Source organism: Alosa alosa, chromosome 8 (genome assembly GCF_017589495.1).
Source record: "Alosa alosa isolate M-15738 ecotype Scorff River chromosome 8, AALO_Geno_1.1, whole genome shotgun sequence".
In the NCBI taxonomy this organism is placed as follows: domain Eukaryota; kingdom Metazoa; phylum Chordata; class Actinopteri; order Clupeiformes; family Clupeidae; genus Alosa; species Alosa alosa.
The window spans coordinates 21965448-21977117 of NC_063196.1; positions in this window are offsets into that span (position 1 = coordinate 21965448).

Below are 11670 nucleotides of genomic sequence, written 5' to 3' on the forward strand. Positions count from 1 at the left end.
AGTGTTTCCAGATTGTCAGATTCATGTTGTGTGATCAAACATTAGCATGTTATATTGAGTAAAAATGTAAAAAAAAAACACACAGTACATTTACAGAGAGCTTCAAATCACCCAACATGCAGTTTGACGTGCTCAGCGTGGCTTCCCCCAGACAAACAACGGAGCCGGCTCCCCTGCCTTGTTTGTGAAGGGCATTCTCGAAAAGCAAAATGTCACCTTGACTCAACATTTCCATAACTGAACCAAAATGCTACATTTAATTTGCTGTTGCGGAACACAGTCTGGGGGCCTCATGGAGCAGCAGGTGTAATGTCTGCTCGCTTCGGCGCCTGCTCCAGCGGCGTCCAGACTGTCTCTTCGGCCTTCCCGAGAGCTCCGTGCAGGAGAGAGGGCTTTAATTAAATGTTTACGGCTGCCTGGAGGCTGGACTAACAGAGTAACAACATATCCCAGGCACAGGCGAGAGGCTCGGGGGGTTGGCAACAGCCATCACACAAAAAGACTCCGTTTCTCCTGACCTCACTTCAGCCACCGTAATGTCTGCCGAGTGAGGAGGGGGCTAAATGACACAAGGATATGAACATGACATTAACCAGTTTTCCTTTCACTGATCAGGGATGGTGATGTGGCTACAGGTTATGTTTTTTCTCTTGGAGAAAAGCAGGCCCAGGGAATTGGCAGTTGGTGCATCACACATAAGTCCTGAATGAGCACATAGAAGCAGATGGCTTGAGCTTTGCCCTTGTGGTTTTGTGTGTCTGTATGTTTGTGTTGAAGGAGGTGCGCCTCTCCCTTATTTTGTGTTGATCAACTGTGTGTGTGTGTGTGTGTGTGTGTGTGTGTCTGTGTGTGCAAGCATTTTCTGGAGGATTGTTTTTCTATACTCTAATTGCACGTCTTTGTGACTTCTTTGTCTTCATATAATATATATAGGCCGATAATATATATTATATGTGCCACTGTGCCTGTGTCATATAAGGAATGCCAAGTCATATCAATGATGTGTGTGTGTGTGTGTGTGTGTGTGTGTGTGTGTGTGTGCGTGTGCGTGTGCGTGTGCGTGTGCATGTGTGTGTGTGTGTGTGTGTGTGTGTGTGTGTGTATGCCCTTTTCCAGAGAGCAGGGTGTGTACCACTGTGTTGTGTTTTGTTGATCTCGGCAGGCTCTGGGCTTGCTGCCTGATGCTACCTGGTGGCAGGGGGGCTTGTGGCAAAGCTGCCCACCCTGCTGCCAGCCTTTGGATTAAGTCAGCATTATGGTGACGCAAGCACACAGATACCCATGGCTGTCGAGAGGCTCAGCACGCCTCACAAAGAGCATGCGTTTACATGACCGGATGAACGGACATCTAAATAATTCATGGTAGCCATTATGTATGGGCCTATAATGCATAGACCTTATTCAGAATAGTGATACAATTGTACCCTAAATCCATATACTTTCATGAAGAGATTTTGTAATTCCTTTAAAATCCATGCAACAAAAATCAACAAATGAATCCCATAAAAAACTTATTTGTTGATCTGTGTTGCCTCAAATCATGCACTAAATTCGTCATAATGTAAATACACTAAATTCGTCATAATGAGTTTTTGGACATCTTGACCATCTCTGGCCAATTGTACTGAAGTGTTTGACTGGCTGCCTGCTGGCCTCAGATGGAATGTGATGGCTGGCCAACCTTGGCATGATTACCTCAGCAGCTCTATTTTAAATGGAGGATATGAATGGACTTTCTGGCAGAAAGGAATCCAATTTATCAGGCCTCAGACCTTTAGTGACCACTAGTCACTTGAAAGATGTACATACGCTCCCCTGCTCCATCTTGACTCTCAAAGAGAGGGAGGGGGAATTAGTTAAAACCTCTTCCTCCAGTTTGAAAAATTTTGTCACAGGTAATAGCCATGAATAAATCTTCAACACTTCAGAAAGAATTTATTTTGGGTCAGCTTTTTTTTTCTGAATGAAAAGAGCTATTACGTAACAACCAACGAGAAGACTGTGTGGAGGTTCCTGCTTCCAGCCCTACTTTTAAACTGCAATAATTAATATTTAAACACAGCACTGACAACCCTTTTTACACAGGGCTGCCATCCCATCATTTGCGGGACTCGTCGTGACAAAAACTACCAGGGTTATATAGGCATGTCTGAGATCACTGCATAATTGATGCATGCTGATCGTGGCTGTATGCCACTAACTAAAGAACATTAGATTCTGCACACAGAGACTACTTTGTTTGGAACTGTGTTGGCTGAACACAACAAAAAGCCAAAACAATACCAAACCAAAGTCCTTATAGGCAAGTCTCCCCACTCGGCGGATATCTTGGATGCACTTTGGGCAGTTATTGGGCAGCTATTTTCCAATTGAATAAGGAGGAATATGGGAAAGGGCGCGATATGTGTAGACTACTGCCATATTGGCATTACAAACTAACCCCATTTTCAACCCAACATTTCTATGGAAGATTCTTTGAGTGCTGTGTCTCCTCATTAGACAAGTGTCTAACCAAAATAATCTACAATTTCAACGGTAGGGGGCTAGTTACAGCCAGAGAGGTTCATTTAGAAAGGACAATATCAGGGAAGGCCACACAGTGACCTTTATTTGCCACATCAATAGCACTTTCATCACAAATCTACAGTACCTGTATTTAGAAAACTAAAGAGAGAGACAGACAGATTGCATTCATATATATATATAAATTTTTTTTTTTTTTTTTCATTTTTCACTCTTTTGGGACAGCGCAAGTAATTTTTCAAACAAAAATATTCATTTATGCATAGATTCAAATTCATTTTGAACTGTTCTGGACGAGAATGACTTTAGACATTTGGGAAGAACCTTCACAGCATGTCCAGGATATGAATTTAGCATCACAATGCCTGGAACCCACAAAGGCTTCCATGAATATGAGTCATCAGAGGTGAATCAGCCGGACACGCTTAGAGACAGCTAGAGGTTAACCGTTTCCAGATAGAGCGCGAGCGAGGGAGAAAGAGAAGGAAAGAGAGAGAGAGAAAGAGAGAGAGAGAGAGAGGGAGAGAGAGTGTAATCAGCATACAGGCATCTCATCTATCTTGGGCCTGATTAGTAACAACAATGAACAGTTCTACTTGGATCAGGTTGATGAGGTGGCACAGTGGTGTCAATCTAACAGCTTGACACTGAATATCAATAAAACCAAGGAAATGGTAGTGGATTACAGAAGGCAGCAGCAGAACTACAGTTACACCCCACTAATGATCAGGGCAACCTGTAGAGAGTCACAAGTTTTAAATACCTTGGTGTCCACATTACTGAAGACTTAACATGGACTGTTAACACTCAATATGTTCTGAAGAAGTCCAGACAACGACTCTACTTCCTTCGTCAGCTAAGGAAATTCAAAGTTTATACATCCATCATGAAGGCCTTCTACACTTCAGCGGTTGAGAGTGTTCTAACTGGTAGCATCATCACCTGGTATGGGAACTCCACAGTTAGAGATTGTAGTACTCTGCAGAGAGTAGTGCTCAGCTGAACGTACTATAAGAACTCAACTCCCTGCTCTACAAGATATCTATTCCAGAAGAGTACTCCTAAGAGCCCAAAGATTCTGAAGGACTCTTCTCATCCTAACAATGGATTATTCCTACCGCTGAAATCAAGAAGACGCCTATGTAGTCACAAAGCCAGAACTGAGAGACTCAGGAGAAGTTTTTATCCCCAGGCCATCCAACTCTGAACTCACACTATACTGACTTTGCACACATTCACTCCCTCAGCACTCTCAAACATTTCCCAACTCTGAAATAACACTATACTGACTTTGCACTCATTCACTCCACCCCCCCCACACACACACACACACACACACACACACACACACCTACAAGACTTTTAGCACTTTTACATCCCTCTCCCTATGCTACAGACCTTTTATTTATTTTCTTATTTCATCACACACACAACACACACACACACACACACACACACACACACACACACACACACACACACACACACATATCTGACTTTCTCCAACTTTTGCACACTTTTTATTTATTATTTTTGATTTCTCCTCCATCTACCCATGTCCTTGATTGCCTAGCCTTTCTGCCCCCCCCCCCCACCCCACCCCCATCCCCACACACACACACACTTACATCATCACTGTCATCACTTCACATACATACAGCACTCCTCTACATACTTGCTGCACACTGCCCCCCCACATACACAGCACATTGTCTTTGTGGATCTTCTCCAACACACATCCTCTACATACTTACAGCCCACCTACCCACACCACACACACTACACACACACACACACACAGTCACTGCTCCACTCCCCCCGCCCACACACACATCTTCACTGTCATCACTCTACATACATTACATACAGTACTCTGCTTGCAATAGTAAGTCCCTGACCTAACAACACACACTTACATCATCACTGTCATCACTTCACATACATACAGCACACTGCTTGCTACAGTAAGCCTCCTCTACATACTTGCTGCACACTGCCCCCACATACACAGCACATTGTCTTCAGGATCTTCTCCAACACACATCCTCTACATACTTACAGCACACTGCCCCACCTACCCACCTACACACTACACACACACACACACACAGTCACTGCTCCACTCCCCTCCCACACACACACATCTTCACTGTCATCACTCACATACATTACATACAGTAAGTCCCTGCTTACAAGCACATTATTTCAAGTCCCAACACACATCCCCAACCCCTACATACACAGCACATTATTTCATCAGGAAGCTTCTCCACACATATTGCACACTGCCCTCTCCCCACATACACAGCACACTATCCCATCTCCCCTGTCATCCCCCAACACACACACCAAGACCCTGGCAGTTGGGTTAGCCCCTTGAGCCATGGATCTGCCCAAGTTTTCTTCCTTGGTAAGGGAGTTTTTCCTTGCCCCTGTTGCTCTTGGGTGCTCCTTGTTGGTGCCCCCACCCAATCCCAATCCTCCCCACCTTTTTATGCAGCCCTTGCCACTTAATCTACTAAACCCCCCATTAATGCACAAATAGGCTGACACCAGCACAAATCACTGCATTTTTACTTCCAGTAACTATATGCATGTGACAATAAACTTCCTTGTATCCTTGTATCTGGGTGGCAATTGCATTTCATCATGTATAGCATCACAATGCCTGGAACCCACAAAGGCTTCCATGAATATGAGTCATCAGAGGTGAATCAGCCGGACACGCTTAGAGACAGCTAGAGGTTAACCGTTTCCAGATAGAGCGCGAGCGAGGGAGAAAGAGAAGGAAAGAGAGAGAGAGAGAGAGAGAGAGGGAGAGAGAGTGTAATCAGCATACAGGCATCTCATCTATCTGGGTGCCAATTGCATTTCATCATGTATCAGCATCAGTGTAGCTCTGGCTTAAAACCACACTTGTTTTGTTTTAGTTACCTTAGTGCAGGTAGGCCTATACTGAACAGATCTAAAGAGTTCCATTTGCATATGCCCATACTGAAAATATAGGCCTACATAATTGGTCAGTTTCTTAAAGGAACATGCTAACTTTTTGGGGAATTAGCCTATTTGCCTTCTACCCCAGAGTTAGATAAGATTATTCATATCTTCCCCTTCTCTGTCAATAACCTAGTCTGACACCATTACCCTAGCTTAGCATATTCACTGGAAGTGGGTTGGACCAGTTAGCCTAGCTAGTGTTCATTTAAGATGCACTGGTGGTCATGAGCATTTGAAGTTACACCATGTATCCTGGATTACATTACTATGACCCTAATTGCCTCCTTGATCAAGACCAGAGTGTCTGTGTTATACATTATTTATAGATATAATTTTATAATTAGCCTTTATAAAGGGCCCTTGCACAGATGGATACCAAACTCTCTTCATTAATTCCTCTGAATTATGCAGTGACTGTCATAGATCAGCCCATTATAATGAAGAGGGTCCTCAGAATATGTTGTAATAAGAACAAAAAGTGTTATTGCACCCAAATGTTTGCAGTTTGTGGGGTTGACACATTTCCACAACAGTAATACAAGTAATACAAATGTGCTCGCTCTACGTGAGCTGAAGACCTCCACACCTTCTTCCTCCATCGGCCACATCCATGGAGACATTGCTTAGCAACAGATGCACTTGCCTCTGACATGAATATGAATGGCTTTGCACTAGGCGCAGTGGCTGCTAATATATTCTCCTCTATGATGAATCGACCCCTCCGAAAAACCTTTTAACTTAATGCACTTGTGTCGCCTTAAAGTGTATAGGAAAGCCTGTGTGAGTGATGACAAATGTGTGGATAAAGTAGCATTTGCATGTCTAACCAGAGTGATATTCTACTCCAGGCCCCATGACTGTTCTGGCAGTGGTCTTTAAGCTCAAATGTGTGATCAGATGTGCTGTTTGGGCGAGAAACTATGGGAAAGATTGAGAAATGGTGTTGCACTGACATTGATTGCCACATTTTGCTTATATTAGGGTAATGCATTACCTGTGATGATTAGTGGTGAATGGAACCCCCAGTCCTGGTGATCACTATAGTGTACACAAATAGGAACGCCATTTCTCTTCCACACACAGGTTAAGCAAAATCTGACAGGACATGCTACTCTTGAGGATATATGGCCTTATTCATTTCAGTGCGTTTGGCACCAGGCCAGTTGCTCTGTCGAGGAGTCCTGGCTGAGGGCCACAGAGAAATCTGGATCATAATGGATCCTACTGAGATGCTTTAAGCCTACCTGGCCCAGGCCCACCTACCCTGGCCCTCTTGAAGAAATGAGAGACTGGCTATGTATACAGAGATTGATGTGTTTGGGGAGGTAGAGATGTTCTGTGATTTTGGTGATACGTATGTGTGTTATGATGTGCTAGGCTGTGAATATGGTGAGCTATTGTTCAAGTAACCAGTCAATTGTTGTTGGAGAGCATGTGTTGGTGTGTCATAGTAGGAGACTTTATTTGACGGTGCTAAAACAAGTTCATGGATACTATCCCTCCCTGTAAGGAAAGACATGAGACAATAGCATAGGTTTCTGTCAGTGTAGACATAATTAGAACTATTGTATATGAGTTTTTATACAAGTTTGTAAATTGTACTATATGGGGATGTAGGGCTTCAATATCCTCAAGACATTTTCTGTGATGTTCCACAGAGACACTGAGGTCATTTCGTTAATGGGCAATAATCAATGGTAAGAGATCTGCTGACAAGTCCCTCTGTCTAGCACTGCAAAGTGAAGAAAGACAAACACAGAAAATGTGGCCAACATTGTCCACTGATTTAACCACTGTACGAATGTTCTTTTTCCAAGTCTCAGTGTGCTCACTATAGACAGTCCATTGCTGTCTTTCAGGAGGACACTCTAATTGGGTTCAAACTGATTAAAAATGCCATTACAGGTCTACAACAGATATCATCTTAAATATTACCAGACCACCAAACTGGTGTCAGAACAACAGACAAGCCAGGTCAAACTAATAAATGACACCCACAACTCTGAAGAAAAAGAAAAACAAAATACAAGGATGTTGCATAAATTGAACTGAGTGATGATAATGTCGCTCTGAAATATGCAGTTTACTCTCCAGGGATAATAGGATGGGAGATGCAAGGAAGCAGAGCTGTTTAATATGTATAGCACTATTAGGGAAACAGAGTATTCTCATCATGTTGTATATTTTCCAGCCCTCTAGGTGGCGCTGTGAAGACCAGAGTGAGTTTTCAGCATCTTCCTAGGAATGTTTTAAACTCCCATTATTTACTAAATGTTTGGACTAGGAGGATTGTGCCTACTGTTGAATGATAATCCTCCCTTTGAGTGGAGTCAGGGGTTATATCGGATTGGTGGTGGTCAGTTCAATTTCAATAGTACTCCAAGTGCTTGCTAATATTATATTAGATTAATATTAATATTAGAACTAATTTTATTCACTCACAGGCTTTTGCATTCAGTTATATCCTATTTTAGCTGTTGCAGAGATGGCATAGAGAGCCGAATCCTACGGTGACATCATCAACAACAACAACAACAATGTAGGCCTAAAATAACAATCCTTGCAGGAAACACATCACAATTATCTGGTTATCACAGCTGACTGGGTATGTTGCTGATTGGAACATAAACGACCACAGAAATGAAGAGGAATGAATGAAGAATTTGTTTCTCTCACAGGGCCGCTATAGATGGCACCATGACCAAGTCCTGAGGAAGCTAGCCGAAGTGCTGGAGGAGTGTCGACAGGGAAGTAAAACACCGCCACCTGCAGAGGACCCCACCACCTTTGTTGCGGAAGGAGGGGTCAAGAGAAGCATCAGGCCAAGAGAAACATCAAGGCCCTTCTCCCCTGACCAGGAGTGGAGCATGAGGGTCGACCTCGACAGGAAGCTTCAGTTCCCCACGGAGATCACCACCACATCTCTCCGGCCAGACATAATTGTGTGGTCAGCCAAGGCAAGAGCAGCGATCCTCATCGAGCTCACAGTACCTATGGAGGAGGGGATTAAGGCTGCCTTCGAACGCAAGAAGGCCAAGTACTCAGAGCTGGCTGCTGAGTGCCGGGAGGCTGGCTGGAAGACTACCATCTACCCAGTGGAGGTTGGATGCCGAGGCTTCATGGGCTTGTCAACCACACGCCTCCTGAGGGATGTGGGACTCACCCACAGTGACCCCAGTGAAGATCTCTTTCAGATGGCTTTGTTGGTGATGTTTTTTCTGCAGACGAAGGTTGCTTTGTTGGTGATTTTGTTTTTATGGTATATCAGCTTGGCTGTTGATGTGCTGCTGTGTGTAAACTCATAATATTAACATGAATCAAAATTCTCCCTCAATCTGCGAGCTCTGTTTATAATTTTTCTATACAAAAGGAACAATTCCAAATGGCAAAACAACTACACAGCAAAGGCCTAGGTTAATGGATAGCACATAGTTAATAGAGCATGACTTTATCTCAGATACATTACTACCGGGGTACAATGAATACACAATGAACGTGGGAGTATTTCTCATTCATAGGCAAGTGAAGAAATATAGAGATCAGTTTGTTGCAAGCACAGTTCCATACCATTACCAGCGCTGCATCTCTGTAGCCTTGTGTAATAGCCTGTGCAGGCAGTGAAGTGTGGGCGATGGCATGGATACTACAGAGGCATGGATACTACAGAGGGGAGAGAAAGGAGTGTGTGTGACGGGGGATGGGGGGCTGACTGAAAGGCAACTGACCCTGACTGCAGCTAGGAGTGCAATCTGTTTTCATGACCCTGGAGATGACTGTTTGAATGCCCTGATACATCTGAGTCCACAAATAGCAAGAGGCATCTCCCCAGTACTATAGAGTCTATGAATCCTGTATAATGTAACCTTTGTGGGGCTGTTTAACTGTGTTTTTATTTACTAGAATTTCATGAATTTCTTGAAATCTGGCATACATCTAAAACATGTGGTGGTGATGCAGCATCTTGAATTTCATCAACGTTGAACCTTCACATAACAAAATATTAGCAAGTGTTTTGCCTGCTGAATTTTGATTGGTTGTTGACAGTCATTTTGTTGAGTGAGCCATATGAAACTTAAGGAGATGTGAGCAAATGTGACTTAATGTATGCACGCTAAATTTAAAAATAATAGCTTAAGCGGTTTTTGAGATACAGAAATGTCGGGATTGCAGCACTCCCTATGGACGAAATTTCAGGAAAGTTCCAGTGGTTGTTGAAATGATCCTACATGAATCACTATGTTTTTGCAAGTCCGTCTTGCAAGGTGATGCTCCACGATTCGTAATTGGCTGAGTGGATGTGCCTCCTTGGGACTAGCATATACACAATGCTTGCCAATTTATGGGGGAGGGGGAGACATCCCCACTAAGTTGCATTTGGCCCGGTGTTCCAGTGTCCTGGGAATCGTCATCAAATAAAAACTCAACAACAAAAAAAAATTCTGTGGCACTAACAATGATTAATGAATCATCTTTATGCAGCATTATTTCATGAGCATACAGCTATAGCAGGCTAAATATATTAGACTCATATGTATTACCATTCTGAGTTTTATCACTGTTATGAAGGTCCCCTCTCCATTTCCCCTTGTCCCTCTAACACTTACCTTTGAACACCAAATTGCATAGAATAAGGACAAAATGGAGGATGAAAATGCTGACCTTTGAAGTTTTGAAAAATCTGCCAGTGTGATTGACCTGGTCTGGCTAAGCCGATAGCATGCTGCTACCCTACTCCTGCTGTAGCAGCTTTGCCATTTTTAGCCATTTGACATTATAAATGGCTGCCATTGTAGGTAAGTCGGGAAATGTCACTGTTGTCATTTTTCATTCAGATGCAATTTCATTTCTGCATTTCTTTTAAATCCATCTGTTCTGTCCACTGTAATGCTCCTAATTTGAAGAACAATCTCTTCCAAACATCAAAAAGTCATAATTATGAAATTAGTTTGTTTGTTTTGATTTTCCACTGGGAAATTTAAAATGTGCAAATGTGAATGCTCTGATTAGACAAAGGCCCCCTTGGATCTTGCCGTTTTGATATGTCCAGGGGGAGGCTGCATTGGAGGTAATTAATCCAGCTTTCCTCGTCCTAGGCCCAGAGGAGAGCGTTCGCCAGGCCTCCTTCCAGATTACTCCTCATCAAATTACCCGGGACGAGTCCGACGACCCTAATAAGATCGGGACTCACCATTAGCTGCTGTGCTTCTCCAATACAGGCCTGTCAGGAGCCCTCCGGCTGCCCGTTGTCACACGCTGTCAGTCACTGTCAACCCATAACCCTCTCGCCCCGCCCCGCCCCACCCCACCCCCTCATTCCTGGTTCTCCAACTGCCCACGCCCCTCCACCCCACCTAAGCCGTCACCAGGCCTGACCCCTTACCTCAGCAACCAAACAGCACCTAGAAGATAGACAAGCCAGGTTATTAGCCAATCAGCTCCCGCCACTGCTACCCTGACACCAATCAATATCCCATCAGGCCATCCAAAAATATCTCCAGACTCAGATCCTGGGGACCAAAGAGAAAGACAGGGAGAGAGAGAGAGAGAGAGAGAGAGAGAGAGAGAGAGAGTGAGAGAAGAGACCACCACAAAAAAACATGGCCACTTTGGTGGTGTCTATTTAAAGATGGGAGAGCTGGTAAGGAGGCTACTAGGGAATTAGCTCCATACAATCCATGGCCTAATGATTTTTTAGCATTGATTTACTCAGTAGGGACAACACAGGGATGGATCAGACCACAGCAGACACCCATGGAAAGAGAGGTGGGGAAGCAGGGCTCCCCGGTGCTCTGAGCAATTATACTCCACTCAAAAGGATCCCAATACTTGCATTCACACAAAGCTAATTCCTTCATAAAGGGATCATATGGATGTTGTTTTGCGGATCGTATCGTATACGCATTGTTTTATGGATTGTATGCACGTTGTTTCAGCTCATAGACACAGCATGTATCAGAGTACTGTAGCAGTTCATCAGATCCCTTAACTCCCCTGTTGGTTTCTGTGGTTACGTGATGCAGATGGTTGTGCATGTGCAGTATGAGCTGGGTGAATTTGATCATACAGTATCTGTTGTTGTAGAGGCTGCTGATTTGCAGGGGTTATTGATTTGGCCTCTCCAATCAGGCCTCTCGCCTGACTTGGCCCAGT